Raw genomic sequence first — 16,495 nt, forward strand, 5'->3', positions numbered from 1 at the left:
TTAATGACCAATTTTGCCTTTTCAGCTAAAGAATCGGTTTCCTTCTGGTGTTTTGATTTTAGTGAGTTGTTTCCAAGCTGTTGAGTCAGATCTCACTGCATAAAAAAATCCAGGAGCATACGGGAACATAAGAGAGAGAGAGAGAGAGAGAGAGAGAGAGAGAGAGAGAGAGAGAGAGAGAGAGAGAGAGAGAAACAGCCCTTCCTAGTCTTTAAAGCACACCATTTCTAAAAGCTTCATTATAGGGATAATTATCCTGTGTGGATTCTTCTAAAATCATCAGGGATATCTGCACTGTATTAGCAAATAAAAACAGTAGAATACAAGAAAAACTGAAGTCCACTAATTATCACCCCCATCCTCAGCAAGCCACAGAAAACTGATTGATCGTCAGATCTTAATTGATTATCTCTATTAAGGGGAAGTTTTAAAAGTTAATAGATATTATTGTAAAGGAGTCTTGGTGTTGATATTACCTATATTAAAACAAAAACAACCTCTGATTTCAGTTTTGGCCAACCCACGTCATATGTGCAAAAAAAAAAAAAAAGGTAAGCATCTCTCCTGATGATGGATTGTGGCAGAGAATGTCAAACACTGATAACTTCCTGAGGAAAAAAGAAATACTCTTAGGCGTTTAACCTAAACAGGGTTTTTTCTTTTTGGAATCTTCGTGAATACCAATGTGTATGGCTGCTTTTACCCGTTTCCAACAGATCTTTATGCAATGATCCATTTAAGCTGTACCATGCAACAAGACCCCCTTCTAACCTGTTCTTCTCCAAAATGTATAGCTCTTCAACCTTACTTAGCCAAGAAAATAGGTTTCATTAATTACATAGCTTTCCTCTGGTCTCTCTCCAGAATCTTAACCACAACTAAGGAGGTAAGATGCCCTAAACTAGATGCAGTACTCCAGCTAGGGCCTCCTAATGTCTTTGTACAATGATACAGACCCCTATTTTAACCTGGTTTGTAGGTATGCACCTAAATATACATGTGAGCAGTCCCATTCAAATCAGTGGGACTACTTACTTGCTTAAAGTTCCTGGAGTCATATTTCTTTAAAAAGACCCCTTTGGATGAAGCTTTTGCTGCAATCCAGGACTTTATTTAAAGCATAAGTTCCTTTATGAATATTATCTTCAGTCTAATGGGCATTGTTTTACATTTACTCACCTGATAATCCATCACTCATTTTGTAGATCACTCACATAACAGATTAAAACCTTTCTAAAGATGATCTTTGTCAATAAAGGTAATGATAACATTGCAGATGATGGTGTCCTCTGGAAATTTTGCCACTCTACAGGCACAGCCCTGCCATAGGATACTAATAAACAAACTGAAGAGCAATTGCTTCAGCACTGACTTCATAGAATTATCACTTACAGCTTTTCTCCACTGCATCTAGGCACCATCTACCATGACCTTTTGCTTACATCCATTTCCATTTAACCCAGGGGTGGGCAATAATTTTTGCAGGGGGGCCACTCCACGAATGTTGGCAAGTTGTCACAGGCCACACATTTCTATTATATTAATGGAGGGGGAGCGGGGTCTGGGAAGGAATTTGGTGCAGGAGGGATTCCAGGCTGATGCAGAGTGTTGGGGTGCAGGAGAGGGTGAGGGCTCTGGGAGGGGGTTCGGTGCAGGACGGGGTTTTGACCTGGGGCAGGGGGTTGGGGTGCAGGAGGGGGTGAGAGGTGCAGGCTCTGGCAGGGAGATGTTTACCACAGGCGGCTCCTGGCTGGCGGTGCAGCAAGGCTCAGGCAGGCTGCCTCCATGCCGTGGCCCTATGCCACTCCCGGAAGCGGCTGCTGCTGGCACATCTCTGTGCACCCCTTGGGGGGGAGGGGGGCAGCTGGTCTCTGTGCGCTGCCTGCGCCTGCAAGAATTGCCCCTGCAGCTCCCATTGGCTGGTTTCCGGCTAATGGGAGCTATGAGGATGGTGCTGGGGGCGAGGGCAGCGCATGGAGTCACCTCCCCTCCCCCGCCAGGGGCATGCAGAGACATGCCAGCAGCTGCCGGCCACTTCTGGGAATGGCCTGGGGCCATGACAGGCAGTCAGCCTGCTTGAGGATCCCGCTGCGCCGTGGGACTTTTAGCAGCCTGGAGATCGCGAGGGGGCAGCCAAAGAACCTGGCAGGCCAGGCAGAAATGTTAGATGAGCCGGATCCCGCCCATGGGCTGTATTTTGCCCACCTCTGATTTAACCTGTTCAGTTTGATATCTTCATGCCATACACAGATTGGCTAGTCTAAGAAGTTGGCAATTATAGAGCAATTTGTGAAATGCTTTAACAACATCTAGAACTTTACTCAAGTCTAAATAGATTCTATATAATAGCAGTGGAGCCATGGCAGCACCAGATAACCACTTGAATATATAAGCAGGGTCCCAGCCAAGCCTGTACAACCAGTGTTGCTGCAGCTTCACTGCTAATGTTGTTTGAGCTAGCTGGATCAAAGGTAACTCAGGTATGTCTACACATGCAAAAAGTCACCAAGTCTACACATGCAAAAGTCACACTCCCTGCGCCCCTCACCGGAAGTACCAGGGAGGGACAGGAAATAGAAAAGGAGAGCTCCAGTACTCAGTTGCTGCTGAGCCACAGGAGAGAGAACATTTCTTCTAGGGAGCAAACACCTCTTCAAGAGCCCATCCCAGCCCTGGAGTGGACCAATGCCTTGCCGTCAGGTGAGGCAGACAAAGATGCTGAGGAGCTGGCTGAGCTGCCAGTGGCCACGTACCCTGAGGAGACAGAGGATTTATGGACCATGGGGCCCTACACCCAGACTGTGGTAAAAAGTAGACCAGGGGGACCAGACCAGTTTTGCTGCCTGAGGGTGAGTCAGCATGTTGTGGCTGGATTCCCCGCTGACCCAGTGGTGGAACACTGCACCACTGTTAAGGCCCTGGGCTGGGAAACAGTGGAGTGGGGTGGGCCTGGGTCCCCCTACCCCTGAGACCCCAACCCTGGGGTGGCAGACTCCCCACTCGAGGCCAAGAGGCCTGTGTTTGTTGGCCATCCACCAGAGCCAGGTGTAGTAAGAAGAGGGACTGAAACATAAGGCCTGGTATGAGGCTTGTGCTAAAGTCATGGTCAAAACTTTGCTTTATACTAACAAGTTAAGTTGTGAGCAAGAGACAGACCCTGCTCACAGAATCTGGCAAGAATAAGGCTGATATTGCAGAAACACACATTCCTAAGTAGTGCTAGGCATAAGAATATACACGCAAACACAGTCCAGAAAGGTGGTACCAGAACACCCCGATAAACACATTCCTCAAAGATAAACAGGAACACACTGACCCATCTTTAAGGATAAGGTCAGGAAGACAGCATGATAAATAGAGATGTTTTGATCGAACGTACAGGTACAAGGCAATGTGTGGCGCTCTAATAGGTCAGAGCGTGGCACCCTGATACGTCAAGGGTGATACGTAACTTGTTTGTATTGGTGTATAAAGATGTATCTCGGAGGGAGTATCTTTGTCTGGCCTAGGGGATAGTAGAAAGTCCTGCCACTAACTAAGCTAGTCCATTGCAACAGGAATACATGTGTTAGTGTACCTGTAACCATTGACTGAGGGCATTAGGACCGTGCTTCATTGACAATAAACCTGACCAAGTTCCTTCGCTATGAACCGAGCCTGTGGATTTATTAGTCTGCACACCAGGATGCCTGATCATTGTATGATCTTCCCTGCTGAGGGCCTGTGCCCCTAGAATCTTTATTTCTCTGCCCTGACTGCAGACCAGAACCCTAAACTGTTTGGTGCCCTGCCCTGCTTGAGGGCCAGGGCTCCTTGATAGACTATTTATGGCTATTTGCCCAGACAGGTAGCTGCAGGTTAAAGCCCTGCCCAGATGGCCAGAGTTCCCTTATAGACTTCTAATTATAGACTGCTAATTACTGTCTGCCCCAGCCAGGAGGCTGTGGGCTAAAGACTGTTGTGCTTTGCCCTGCCCATGGGGCCAGAGCTTTCCCCTATAAGACTGTTACTTGCGGCCTGCCAGTAGTGAGGCGGAGTGGCCTCCTTCCCCACTCAAGTGTAAGGTACCACTAACAGACATACCCTAAGTCTACTAATAGGCCCTTCCCCACCACACACTGAATAGCAGTGATATGGGGGGGGTGGGATAGCTCAGTGGTTTGAGCATTGGCCTGCTAAACCCAGGGTTTTGAGTTCAATCCTTGAGGGGGACCATTTAGGGTTCTGGGGCAAAAATCTGTCTGGGGATTGGTCCTGCTTTGAGCAGGGGGGGTTGGACTAGATGACCTCCTGAGGTCCCTTCCAACCCTGATATTCTATATTCTAGTATAACCATGTGGCACTACCTCCTCCCAGGGGGATTAGCAATGGTCCCTGCTGAGGAATCTCTCTCAATGAAAAATGGACACACTCAAGAGAAACTTCATTCACCTCATGATCAGTGGTATTGAAGGCAGCTGATACAGCCCAAAGAATCTAGATAGACATCTTCATTGGTTGACACACTGCTGGAACAGTTTTGCAGCAACCTTCTCAATGATTTTACCCAAAAATGGTAATTGGAGATCTGAGAACGATTGGAGGGTTTGTCAGCATCAAGAGATGGTTTCTTGAGCAAAGATGACATCTCTCTGTACCATCCAGGAAGGACGTGGATCCAACTCACAAGCCACAGCCCACACATCTGCCAGACAACAAGGTGTCAGAAGCTGAAACTCAAGCAGAGAAGATTCAGCTCTTGTCCCTTCAAGAACTGATTCTGCTATCACGAAGGCAGACAATTCTATATACATCCAGATGATCATGGGCCCAATACACCACTGTGTTCCTCCAGATTTACACCAGTGAAACTCCATTGAAACTATTTTCATGCAAGGTGTAACAGACACCTCATCCCTTTCCTCTCCAGTACAAACCCCTCAAAAATCAAGAACCACAGTGTGGACAGCTACATCAGAAGGACTAATAACCACCTAACAGAGGGTATGTCTACCACTTTGACCTGGGGCTGTGATTCCCAGCTCAAGGAGATACACTCACATTAGCCCTCATTGAGCTAGCATGCTAAAAATAGATGGTAGCCATGGCAGCACAAGTGATGGAAGGGACTAGCTGCTCTGAGTATGTACCTAATATCACTAGTAAGCAAGCACTTGTGGCACATAGCCCATCCTGCTGCTTACGCTTCCGTGGCTACTTTCCATTTTTAGCATGCTAGCTTGACGAAAGTAAGTGAGAGCTGGGAATTACACCTGCACCTCAAAGAGTAAACATACCCAGAATGTCTGGCTATGGGACCATATGATAGCCCAAAGGAATTTTTCATGTGGACACTGAAGTCCCACAGAACAATTTGTCTCAGTGATTTTATTGCCACTGTGAAAGGGAAACCTGATTAGCTCAATGGCATAGAGTAGTGGGAGCAGTTTAAAATTTGGTTCTGCTCTGAAATGATGTAAAATTGTAAAACAAAATCTTGTGGATCTTCAAATGTATTCTTGTGTTTATTCAGTCATTTCTGCTTATTTCATTGACAAATTTCTAATAGTATTGGTCAGAAAACGAAACAATAAATGTGAATTTTTTCTTTGTCAGAATTTTATTTTGACAGACATTTTCTGACTCACATCACTGTTCTTTACTCCTGTGAGTGCAGTCATCAATGCAACTGCTAAAGAAAGAGAGAGCATGAAAGCAAGCACTGGAATCTATATGCAAAGCCACCAAAGGCAACAGGACTGCACTGGTGTCACTGAGGGTTTAATTTAGTTTGCTGATGATTCATGAGAAGGAAAGAACCCAGACTGACTCCTAGGTCCTAGGTTCAGTTTGCAGAATGACAGTTGGCAAAAATACAGGATTGTGTGTGTGTGTGTGTGTGTGTGTGTGTGGGTGGGTGTGTGGGTGTAAATGGACATGGAAATCTCTGAAATATGGTAAGCATTAAATTCCAGGTTGATTTTTTTTTTAATGAAATCACTTATCAGAACAGAATTGCATTTGAAAACTCATTTGTTTTACTTCCAACACCTCCATCCTTCTTCCCCTACCCCCCAGATGATTTTCTACCCTCTGCCCTCAAGCTTACATTATCTTTGTCATGCCATTAACAACTTCTCCCACTGATTTAATATGGGTGTCGGGGATTTTAAAATATTTTTTTCAGTAACAAGATAGATCCTATCTCTGCACTGTTGAGAGCTGATGCACAGGTAAATATATCATCATCAAGAGCTCTACAGCCTATTAGAATGCGGCTTTGGAGAATGTTCCCAGCTATACTCTGATATACCTGTTGCTCTTCCACCATCCCACTCCTAGCTCTTTATAATTCTTTGCTTATGTTAGCATGCTCCTCATCCCATACAAACAGCTACTGAATACAAGATTATAAAATCAAAATTGAATAGTTTAAATCATACCTTTTCCAAGTGACTCAATCTGGACAACACCTCATTTATGGAACATCTTCTGACCATCCTACTGCACACTGAACTCTTTCACAAGTTTTTTTAACCTTTCATTTGTTTTCAGTCTTATACGTAGCTACGTATAACATTCATCACCTGCTCAGTTACAGTGTTGTTCCTTTCCCCCCATTTATTCCTAGAATAATACACAACTTTCTCACTCCTCAAAATGTCTATGACACCTGGGATGCATAGAGCTTGTTAAAAAGAAAAGGGAAGGGGGGGGGGAAATCTACATGATTGCTATCATTATTATTATTATTTTCAAAATTTGAAGCACTCAGGATGTGGTCATTTTGCTCCAGTGGAGTCCAAGTCTGCATCCCTTATTCATGTTGGCTGGAACATACGAGTTGCCCTACTGAATGATTTGCATTAGTAAGTTCATAGATTCCAAGGCCAGAGGGGGACCATTGTGATCATCTCATTTGATCTCCCATATAACTAGGGCCCTACCAAATTCACAGTCCATTTTGGTCAATTTCACAGTCATAGGATTTTAAAAATCATAAATTTCATGATTTTAGCTATTTAAATCTCAAATTTCACGGTATTGTAATTGTAGGGGTCCTGACCCAAAAAGAAATTGTGGGGGGGGGTTTGCAGTACTGCTACCCTTACTTCTGCGCTGCTGCAGGCGGTGGTGCTGTCTTCAGAGCTGGGCAGCTGGAGATTAGAGACTGCTGGCTGGGAGCCCAGCTCTGAGGGCAGAGCCGCCACCAGCAGTAGTGGAGAAGTAAAGATGGCATGGTATCGTATTGCCACCTTTACTCCTGCGCTGCTGCCTGCAGAGTTAGGCCTTCAGTCAGCAGCTGCCGCTCTCTGGCCGCCCAGCTCTGAAGGCAGCAGCGCAGAAGTAAGAGTGGCATGGTATGGTATTGCTGCCGTTACTTCTGTGCTGCTGCTGGCAAGGTGCTGCCTTCAGAGATGGGCGCCTGGCCAACAGCCGCCACTCTCCGGTCACCCAGCTCTGAAGGTAGCACAGAAGTAAGGGTGGCAATACCATGACATCCCTAAAATAACCTTACAACCCCTGTGGAATTCCCTTTTGGGTCAGGACCACCAATTTGAGAAACATTGGTCTCCCCTGTGAAATCTGTATAGTATAGGGTAAAAGCACAGAAAAGCACAGATGTCATGGTCCATGACGCGTTTTTCCATGACTGTGAATTTGGTAGGGCCCTATGTATAATGCAGGCCATAGAACTTCTCAAAAGTAATTCCTAGAGCAGATCTTTTAGAAAAAAATCCAATCTTGATTTAGAAATGGTCAGTGATAAATAATCAACCACGACTCACAGTAAATTGTTTCAGTGGTTAATTACCCTCACTGTCAAAAATTTATGGCTTATTTACACCTTATTCTCGTCATTGCAAGTGAAGGTTGCAGGTTCAAATACTTCATAAATAGGTTTCTTCTGCTCCCCATCCCAAAGCCCCAATTCCAAATAAATTAATATCTTAATTGGTCCCTCAGCTATGTATTGAAGCAGATGATCTCTCCCATGAAGACTTAAGAATATGTGGCTTCTGAGAAAATTACCCACGAGTTACTGAAATGACTACAAAATTCTCTAGACAGTTTATTCAGAAACTTCAGCCTAACCTGACATAGACATGACCAAGTTAAAACAAGACAAGCCTGAACAAATAATTGCTGAAACAACTAACTACTGTGAATATGTTTATAGAAAATAAGGGAGGCAGAAACTAACAATTGTCGGCATGTTTATAATAAACAAGGTAGGCAGAAACAACCTGAACCGATAAATTTGCCTTATGCAATCTTCAAAGCAATTGGTCTTTACATGCAAGAAGTATATATGTTAGTAGCTAGGAAAGATGTATATAAACTGTGTGACATGAACTGGAATTGTGATATCACTCTGTACCGAACCTCCTTGCATCTTGACCTGTCCAGCATGAGCGAAGAGCTGTTACTTGCCTAATAAAGTAACCTGAGTGACGAGCTGGAGTTGAACTGAATTTTTTTTTTATCCCAGAGACCTGGACGAAGTGTTGTCCCAAAATTGGATAAGGTGTTCTGAATAAGCAGAAAAGGCATTGGAGGAAATCTCAGCATCACTGGTGCTGTGACTAGGAACCATGTCTGGATTAGGTGACCCAGATCCACTTGTCTGGAACAGGTAACATAGGTTTTGTTATACGGAGATTTACTGGTGATACTCACAACCTAACATTTAAGCAATGGCATTATTAGATGGGTTTAAATTGAGATTTCTACTGCATTAGAGAAATGGGTTAAGTCCAAGGGAAGGCCCTTTGGATTCCCCAGGGAGGTTTTAGGGGGAAACTGGTCCAAGTAGAAAAGAAACTCCGGTAGGTTTGGATAAAAAGTGAAGAAACATAGGGCAGGTTTTCACTACCTGTCGGATCGGCGGGTACAGATCTATCTATCGGGGATCGATTTCTCATGTCTTGTCTAGATGCGGATAAATCGATCCCCGAATACGCTCCCCGTCGACTCCGGAACTCCAGCTCGCGAGAAGCGGAAGCGGAGTCGATGGGGGAGTGGTAGCGGTCGACTCGCCGCTGTCCTCGTGGCCAGGTAAGTCGGACTAAGATATGCCGACTTCAGTTACGCTATTCGCGTAGCTGAAGTTGTGTATCTTAGATTGACCCCCAGGGCAAAGAGACAAAAAACAAACAGAAACAAACATGTCGTTACAGGGATTAATTTTGGGATTAGGAACCCTGTGTAAGGAAACTAGAGAGCGACGCTTTAAGTAAAGTGTAGAAGGAGAACTGTTAACTGAAAGAGAAACAAAAGAATTATATAAGGTGCATGCTGAGCAATCCAATGAATCTTTAGAAATCTATAGGGCCAATACATAAGGCAGTAGACGTGTTGATGGAATGAGGAGTGACAAAGCTAATATCCTTGGTGTGTAATTTTCCCGCATGGTCAGTGGAAAAGCCAGCAGGTGGGTCAAAATTAACAATAGAAGTGTAAATGACAAAAAATCTATGGCTCCTATAGTATCAGGTTATCCTGAAATGATTGCAAAATCTCTCCTAAAATGAAGCGGTTTTCAATACTGGCAATTAGTAATGGCTTCTGGATGTTGCCCCTGTTCCCAGAGTATCAGTATAGAACAGCGTTCATGTGGGGAGGAGTGCAGTATGTGTGGACCATGTTACATCTGGGGTACAAAGACTCGCCAGTATTTTTCATGGACAGATGAAACCAAGACCTAAGGACCTTTCTGAGCCTGTGACTCATTCAGAATGATGTATTGGTGCAGTCCCCCACTGAGAAGGAACACTGTCAGGATCTGTCTGAGTCATTCCAGGGCTTGCAGCAGGTAAGGTTAAAGATTAACAGCAGAAAAGCACATTCAGTTCACAGAAAGGTTACATTCTTGAGGGCAACAACAGGTGAGGAAGGATGCAGTATTGATCATCATAGAGATAAATTAATTTCTAAATTACTAATCCCTCCTGATAAGCGAGCATTACAGCTATTTTGGGGGATCACCAGTTTTGGTAGGGGATTCTCACAATTTCACGTGGAAGCTGCTAGTCCTTTGTATTAGTTCGTGAGGGCCCCCCCCACTGGGATTGGCAGGAAGAACACACTGAAGTATGGTAAAGCTGAATCAGCTTTTGGGGAGTGCTCCAGTGTTGGAAGCTCCAAATGAAGTAAACCGTTCTTTATGTATCCTGCAGTAACTCCGGTTGGCACAGGGGTGGAGGTTCACACAGAAATATGGAAATCAGGATCACTCAGTAGTATTTGCTTCCTGACTATTGCAAAGTGTGGAACCTCAATACATTTGATGAGAGAAAATTGTGTTGACTGTGTACTGGACAATCATTAAAAACAAATCTCGGTCGGAGGACAGAAGCTGTTCATTGCTAGTTACCACACCTCCCTCAAGGTACTGCTGGGGGCGGCGGGGGAGTATCAGCTGGACAAAGTTAGCGTTGGATTCTGGCAGGAAGAAAATGTGAAGGCAGCATAGCTAAAAGAACCAAAGGAATGGGTGGCAGGGATCTGCACAGAAGGAATGCCCCATGAATGAGAAGTTAGCTCAGCTAGCACTTGACAGCTAATCTTTAAAGAACTAAATGTTAACAAGATTAGAGAGGAGGAGACTTGGTATACAGATGGCAGTAGCCATTTTGTAAAGGGACAAAGGAAAGGAGGATAGGTAGCAGTGAAGCTGAGAGACAAAGTGACTGTAAATACTTTGCTGTATAACTGGGAATAAGTCAGCTCAGTATGCAGAACTAGCAGCTGTTGTTAGAGTACTGATGGGGGAAAAAAAGGATGCTGCTCTAAGCTTACCGTAGTCTTGGAGTTGGATCGGGTGTTCAGGGGAGCTGTGTTGATGCTGGCTTGGTGGGCTCAGAACATGTATTGTGCTATGGATGAAGGAGAAATGAAGTTCATTGCTACATGGATGATGGGATGGACTGCACCCTCAGCAAGTTCACAGATGACACTAAGCTGGGAGGAGAGGTAGAAATGCTGGAGAAGAGGGATAGGGTCCAGAGTGAGCTAGACAAATTGGAGGATTGGGCCAAAGAAATCTGATGAGGTTCAACAAGGACAAGTGCAGAGTCCTGCACTTAGGAAGAAAGAATTCCATGCACCGCTACAGGCTGGGGACAGACTGGCTAAGCAGCAGTTCTGCAGGAAAGGACCTGGGATTACAGTGGAAGAGAAGTTGGATATAAGTCAGCAGTGAGCCCTTGTTGCCAAGAAGGCCAATGACATATTGGGCTGAATTAGTAGGAGCATTGCCAGCAGATCGAGGGAAGTGATTATTCCCCTATATTCGGCACTGGTGAGGTCACACCTGGAGTATTGCGTCCAGTTTTGGTCCCTCCACTATAGAAGGGATTTGGACAAATTGGAGAGAGTCCAGCGGAGGGCAACGAAAATGATTAGGGGGCTGGGGCACATGACTTACGAGGAGAGGCTGAGGGAACTGGAGTTATTTAGTTTGCAGAAGAGAAGAGTGAGGGGGGATTTGATAGCCTTCAACTACCTGAAGGGGGGTTCCAAAGAGGATGGAGCTCGGCTGTTTTCAGTGGTGGCAGATGACAGAACAAGAAGTAATGGTCTCAAGTTGCAGTGGGGGAGGTGTAGGTTGGATATTAGGAAACACTATTTCACTCGGAGGATGGTGAAGCACTGGAATGGGTTACCTAGGGAGGTGGTGGACTCTCCATCCTTAGAGATTTTTAAGGCCCGGCTTGACAAAGCCCTGGCTGGGATGATTTAGTTGGTGTTGGTCCTGCTTTGAGCAGCGGATAGGACTAGATGACCTCATGAGGTCTCTTCCAACCCTAATCTTCTATGATTCTATGACAAATGCTGGATAATATGACTAAACATTTTGAAAAAGAACAGATATGGTAAAAATCTGAGCACACAGAAAGAAACGGCTATTCATAAAAGAAATGAGGAAGCAGATTTAGCAGCCAAAGACACAGTGGTAACCAGATCACCCTGTCTGTTGGACACTGGTTTAGAAGCCATTCCACTGGCAGCTGTCACCTGGGGCCAGCAGCAATCATTACAAGCTAAGCCAGAGCAACTGCAGAGCATCCTCAGAGTTAGGTCCACTATGAAAGCAAGTTCAAAACCTGGGAATAAAGGTGGATTGCCAGGAGTTATTAATAAAGAAGGGACTCGTGTCTGTAAAGTCAGAAGATGGTTTAGTATGGGTAGTACAAAGGGATATGAGGAAGGATCTCTTAGGATGAGTACATGGATCAACTATGGGTGGTCACCCTAAATATGAAGCTACCCAGGAAAGACTGGCAAAAACAGGATGGTGGCTCAGGAATAGGATTCGAATGGGCATCTTAATTCCTATCTTCTTTGTGCTAGATATGATCCAGCAAAGAGAAAATGCAGAGGGGCACTCATTGAACAGGCTCTCAGGGGATCCTGGAAACTAAAAGATCCAAACTGATTAGATTGGAGAAGTACCCCTAACCCATCAAGGGGACAAATATGTACTAGTTGTAGTGACTCTTTCTCACATTGGGGGGGGGGAGGCATTTCCAACTAAAAATAGGTTTCCATTGACAACAGCTAAACACCTGTTGTATAATTTATTCAGTTGGTGAGAGTTTCCTTAGGCAATTGATTCAGATAATGGTAGAAGATTTGTTGGATCAGTGGTTAATAAAGTATGAACATAAGAATGGCCATACTGGATCAGACCAAAGGTCCACTTAGCCCAGTATCCTATCCAATGCCAGGTGCCCCAGAGGGAATGAACAAAATAGGTAATCATCAAGTGATCTATCCCCTGTCACCCATTCCCAGCTTCTAGCAAACAGAGGCTAGGGACACCAGCACAGTGGTAGGCATTGATCAGAAATTCCGCATGGCTTATCATCCCAAAGCAGCGGTGCAAGTGGAAAGAATGAATTGAACCATTAAAACTAACTTCATGAAAGGAGTAAACATAACAGGTAGTAATTGGGATTAGTATGCATTAGAGCTAGAGAATGAAGATCCGTGGGGTTTTCCCCTTATGAGGCTTAATGGGGAGACCAATGATACTGTGGGAGAATATAATTAACCCTATACAAGGCCATATGGCTACAGTAGTTTTGTCAGAATCCTGGATATAGGACTTGCAGAGCAGATTTTGCCATTGCAAAAAAAGAGTGCAGAAGACCCAAGTGTGGTTAGTGAAGACCTGGATAGGTTTTGCCTAAATCTCACCTCTCTGACTCAGACTGGGACCCAGGCCCTATGGCTAAATATAGGGATTGAGGAGAACAGGGAGGTGGCAGTTTTGAACAACACTGAATGGGAATCATTAGTGACTAATATTTTTGTGCCCATACCTCCCTTGTCCATTAAGATAAAGTAATAATGAGAAGCAGAGCTACTGGTGCACATTAACTAACTGATAGCCGAGCAACAACAAATTGGGGACAGTACTGTACAGGCTATGGAAACATCCAGATGGGCCATACCAGTAGAAGGGAGCTTGCACACCATGCTGTGTACTTAGTCTTAATGAGAGTTCAAATAAAAACAACTATTTTGGTCATAGGACTATGTTGCTGCATAATACAATCGAAAAAGCAAGCACAAAGAGAAATACGATGCGACTGAAACAAATGCTAGCATAAGAGACAACAAAAAGGTGTAGAACGTGGGCTGACTGAGCAGACATAAGCAGGCCCAAGTTAAAACAAAACGAGCCTGAAAAAGTAACTGCTAAAACAACTAACTATAGTGGGTATGTTTATAGTACACAAAATTTGCAGAAACAACCTGAACTGATAAGTTTACCATATGCAATCTGCAAAGAAGTATTTACGTGCAAGAAGTATAGATGTTAGTAGCCAGGAAAGATGTATATAAACTGTGTAATGTGAGACATGAATTAGAATTGTGGTATCACCAGGGCCGGCTCTAGGCACCAGTGTTCCAAGCATGTGCCTGGGGCGGCACTTCTCAAGGGGCGGCACTCCAGCCCTTTGGGGCAGCTCTTTTCAAAGGGTGGCACCCTGGTTTTTTGTTTTAGTTTTTTTTTTTTTTTTTTTTTTTTTGCTTCAACTCTGGCTTATTTTATTTTTTATTTTTTTGCTTGGGGCGGCAAAAAACCTGGAGCCGGCCCTGGGTATCACCCTGTACCTAAACCCCCTGCGTCTGTGCCTGGCTAGCAAGGAGACACAGCTGTTACATGCCTAATAAAGTAACCAAAGTGACGAGCTGTTGTCTGAGGGTTTTTCGGATCCCAGCAAACTGGATGAAGTGTTCTCCCAGAACTGAACAAGGTGTTCTGGGTAAGCAGAGTGGAAAAGAAGGGAAATCCCAACACAACTCAGCCAACTTCATTATAACATATGAACAACAAAATAACAATTTGCCTTACTGCCTTCATGCACGCAGTATAATTGTACAGGACAAAAAAAAATATTAAATGTCAACTGCACTAATGTATTGTAGTCTAGCTAGTGTATAAATAATAAAAGTTAATAATTACTTGAATTAAAAAAGGTTTTCTACCAATCACTATCTCTGGATTTCAAATTAAAAACTTAGCATTATTTCTGCATTTGCAATGTGATTATTCCATCTTCCCAAATGCTTTACTTGTTTGTACTTTATTTTACCTACTAAATGTGGACCTTATAGAACTGTTTAAAGTTCTCAGTAAAAAGAATAATTGTAAGTTATACTTCACATTATTACAATATGCTTTCATCTCAGATTCACTCACAATTGGCTTCTTCCCAGTTCCGTACAACACAATTTCCTACACAATAAGTCTGTAAATTTACTGCTAAAAACCTATGCCACGGTTATTCTAGGGTTGCATAAGCTATTGCTAAATGAGCTAAATTCTGCCCAGGCCAGCACAGATCTATTAGTGAGGAAAGGGGAGGGTAAGTGCTCCGGGAGCCTCTTTCTACCCCTTGTTCACCTGTGCACAGAGCCAGAAAAAGGCTATTACTTGTACTCCTCGAGTACTAGGGGACAGCCAACTATCATATCTGATGACATTTCATAGCCACAGGAAAGCACACAACACAGGAAAGCATGGCCAGGGGCCCACTCTGGATGCAGCAGTATTAGTGCCTGGCAGGAGATGCTGTGTGGAGAGAGGACTGCTATATCTTTTCAAGGCAATAGTAAATGTCACCGCATCAACAAGCAAAATGGAACAAAATAGGTTACAGGTGTTTTCTTTAGTGCCATAAAATCTGCAATCTCAATATGTTGATGAACAACCCTAAAATTGGATGATATTAGAACATTAATATTCAGCAGTAGAATAATTAGTCTCATAAGCTTGTTAAGGAAATATAGGTAAAGGAGGTATTAAAAGACTCTAGAACATTACTCCTGAAGAATAGCTAGAAACTAAATAACATTAAACTGACTTCAACAGTTACCTAATATATCTAATAAATACATAAGACATTCAGGCTCAAACCAGGCAGCAGAGAAATTTCCTGGGAAGCTCCACCAGGAAGTGGAATCTTAAACATAGATCCACTGATCTGCAGCCCAAGTCCTGTCTGCCAAGGGGCCCAGGGCCAAATAGAATGTAAAGCCACAGAACCATGTGCAGGTCCTCACTACTAACGAAGAGTGGGTCCAAGAGAAATAGGAGGTTGGGATTTGGGTGGCAGTGAGGTGCAGGCCCAGCCGCTGTGTTTGAATGTAGCACGTTACAGTGTTATGTGATACATGTGTGATGTGTAACACCCTCATAATGCCACACTATAATCAAACATAAATCAGTCATCAGTAGGAAGGCAAATCATGTGAAAGAACAAACATCAAGAGAACTGGGACCACCATAGAGTCACAGCCTAAAAAAACAGCAGCAGGACTTCTGGTCCTATGATATGAGGGGAGAAAAGACCATCCTCATCTCCACTCTAAGTCAACACTCCTGATAATCACCTCTTCTATCCTTCCTTAGAATCTCCTACCTCTCTAATCCAACACTGATGACACATATACATACATTTGTGTACTGAGCTCTCTATTTCATAGATATCAGTTCCACTCCTTTTTTGTTCTTTAATTCTCTTTCATTCATCTATTTGCATGTCATATATCACTGTTAAAGGCAGAAGAAAGGTACACTAAGTAATTGGTTGCATCTGATGATTATATAGGATAGTCAGTTCCTTTCTATTTGTGTTTCAGAGTAAGTTATAAACTCGACCTCCACCAGCCCAGGTTCAAAACTTTTCCAATTCAGTCTGAGATAATGGAATTTGTAACTATGTGTCTCTACCCAACTCTACCATCTTCCTGTGTCCCCCTTCACCACAAACAATCTTCTGATAGGACACTGAAGACTGGTTCATTAGACCCATCAGTTGTATTTTCAGTCACTCAGATGCATCCATGTATTGCAAATCATCACACCACTACACACTTCTAATTTGTTCTTGTATCATAGTTAATTATTATACCCAAACCAACTGGTCTGTTACTGTGAAATGCAAACAAATGCTAAATAGGCCTTATTCTGATTTCTCAGATGCGGATTTTATAT

At 43.7% G+C, this 16,495-nt stretch overlaps 1 protein-coding gene across 2 annotated transcripts in view; it reads right to left on the reverse strand.

Annotated features, from left to right (window-relative positions):
* The window catches only part of EDIL3 (EGF like repeats and discoidin domains 3), a 437,051-nt gene that overhangs the window by 301,418 nt on the left and 119,138 nt on the right, over window positions 1–16,495 (reverse strand). The window lies entirely within an intron of this gene.

The sequence above is a fragment of the Chrysemys picta genome, chromosome 6, assembly GCF_011386835.1.
Source record: "Chrysemys picta bellii isolate R12L10 chromosome 6, ASM1138683v2, whole genome shotgun sequence".
NCBI classification, from domain to species: domain Eukaryota; kingdom Metazoa; phylum Chordata; order Testudines; family Emydidae; genus Chrysemys; species Chrysemys picta.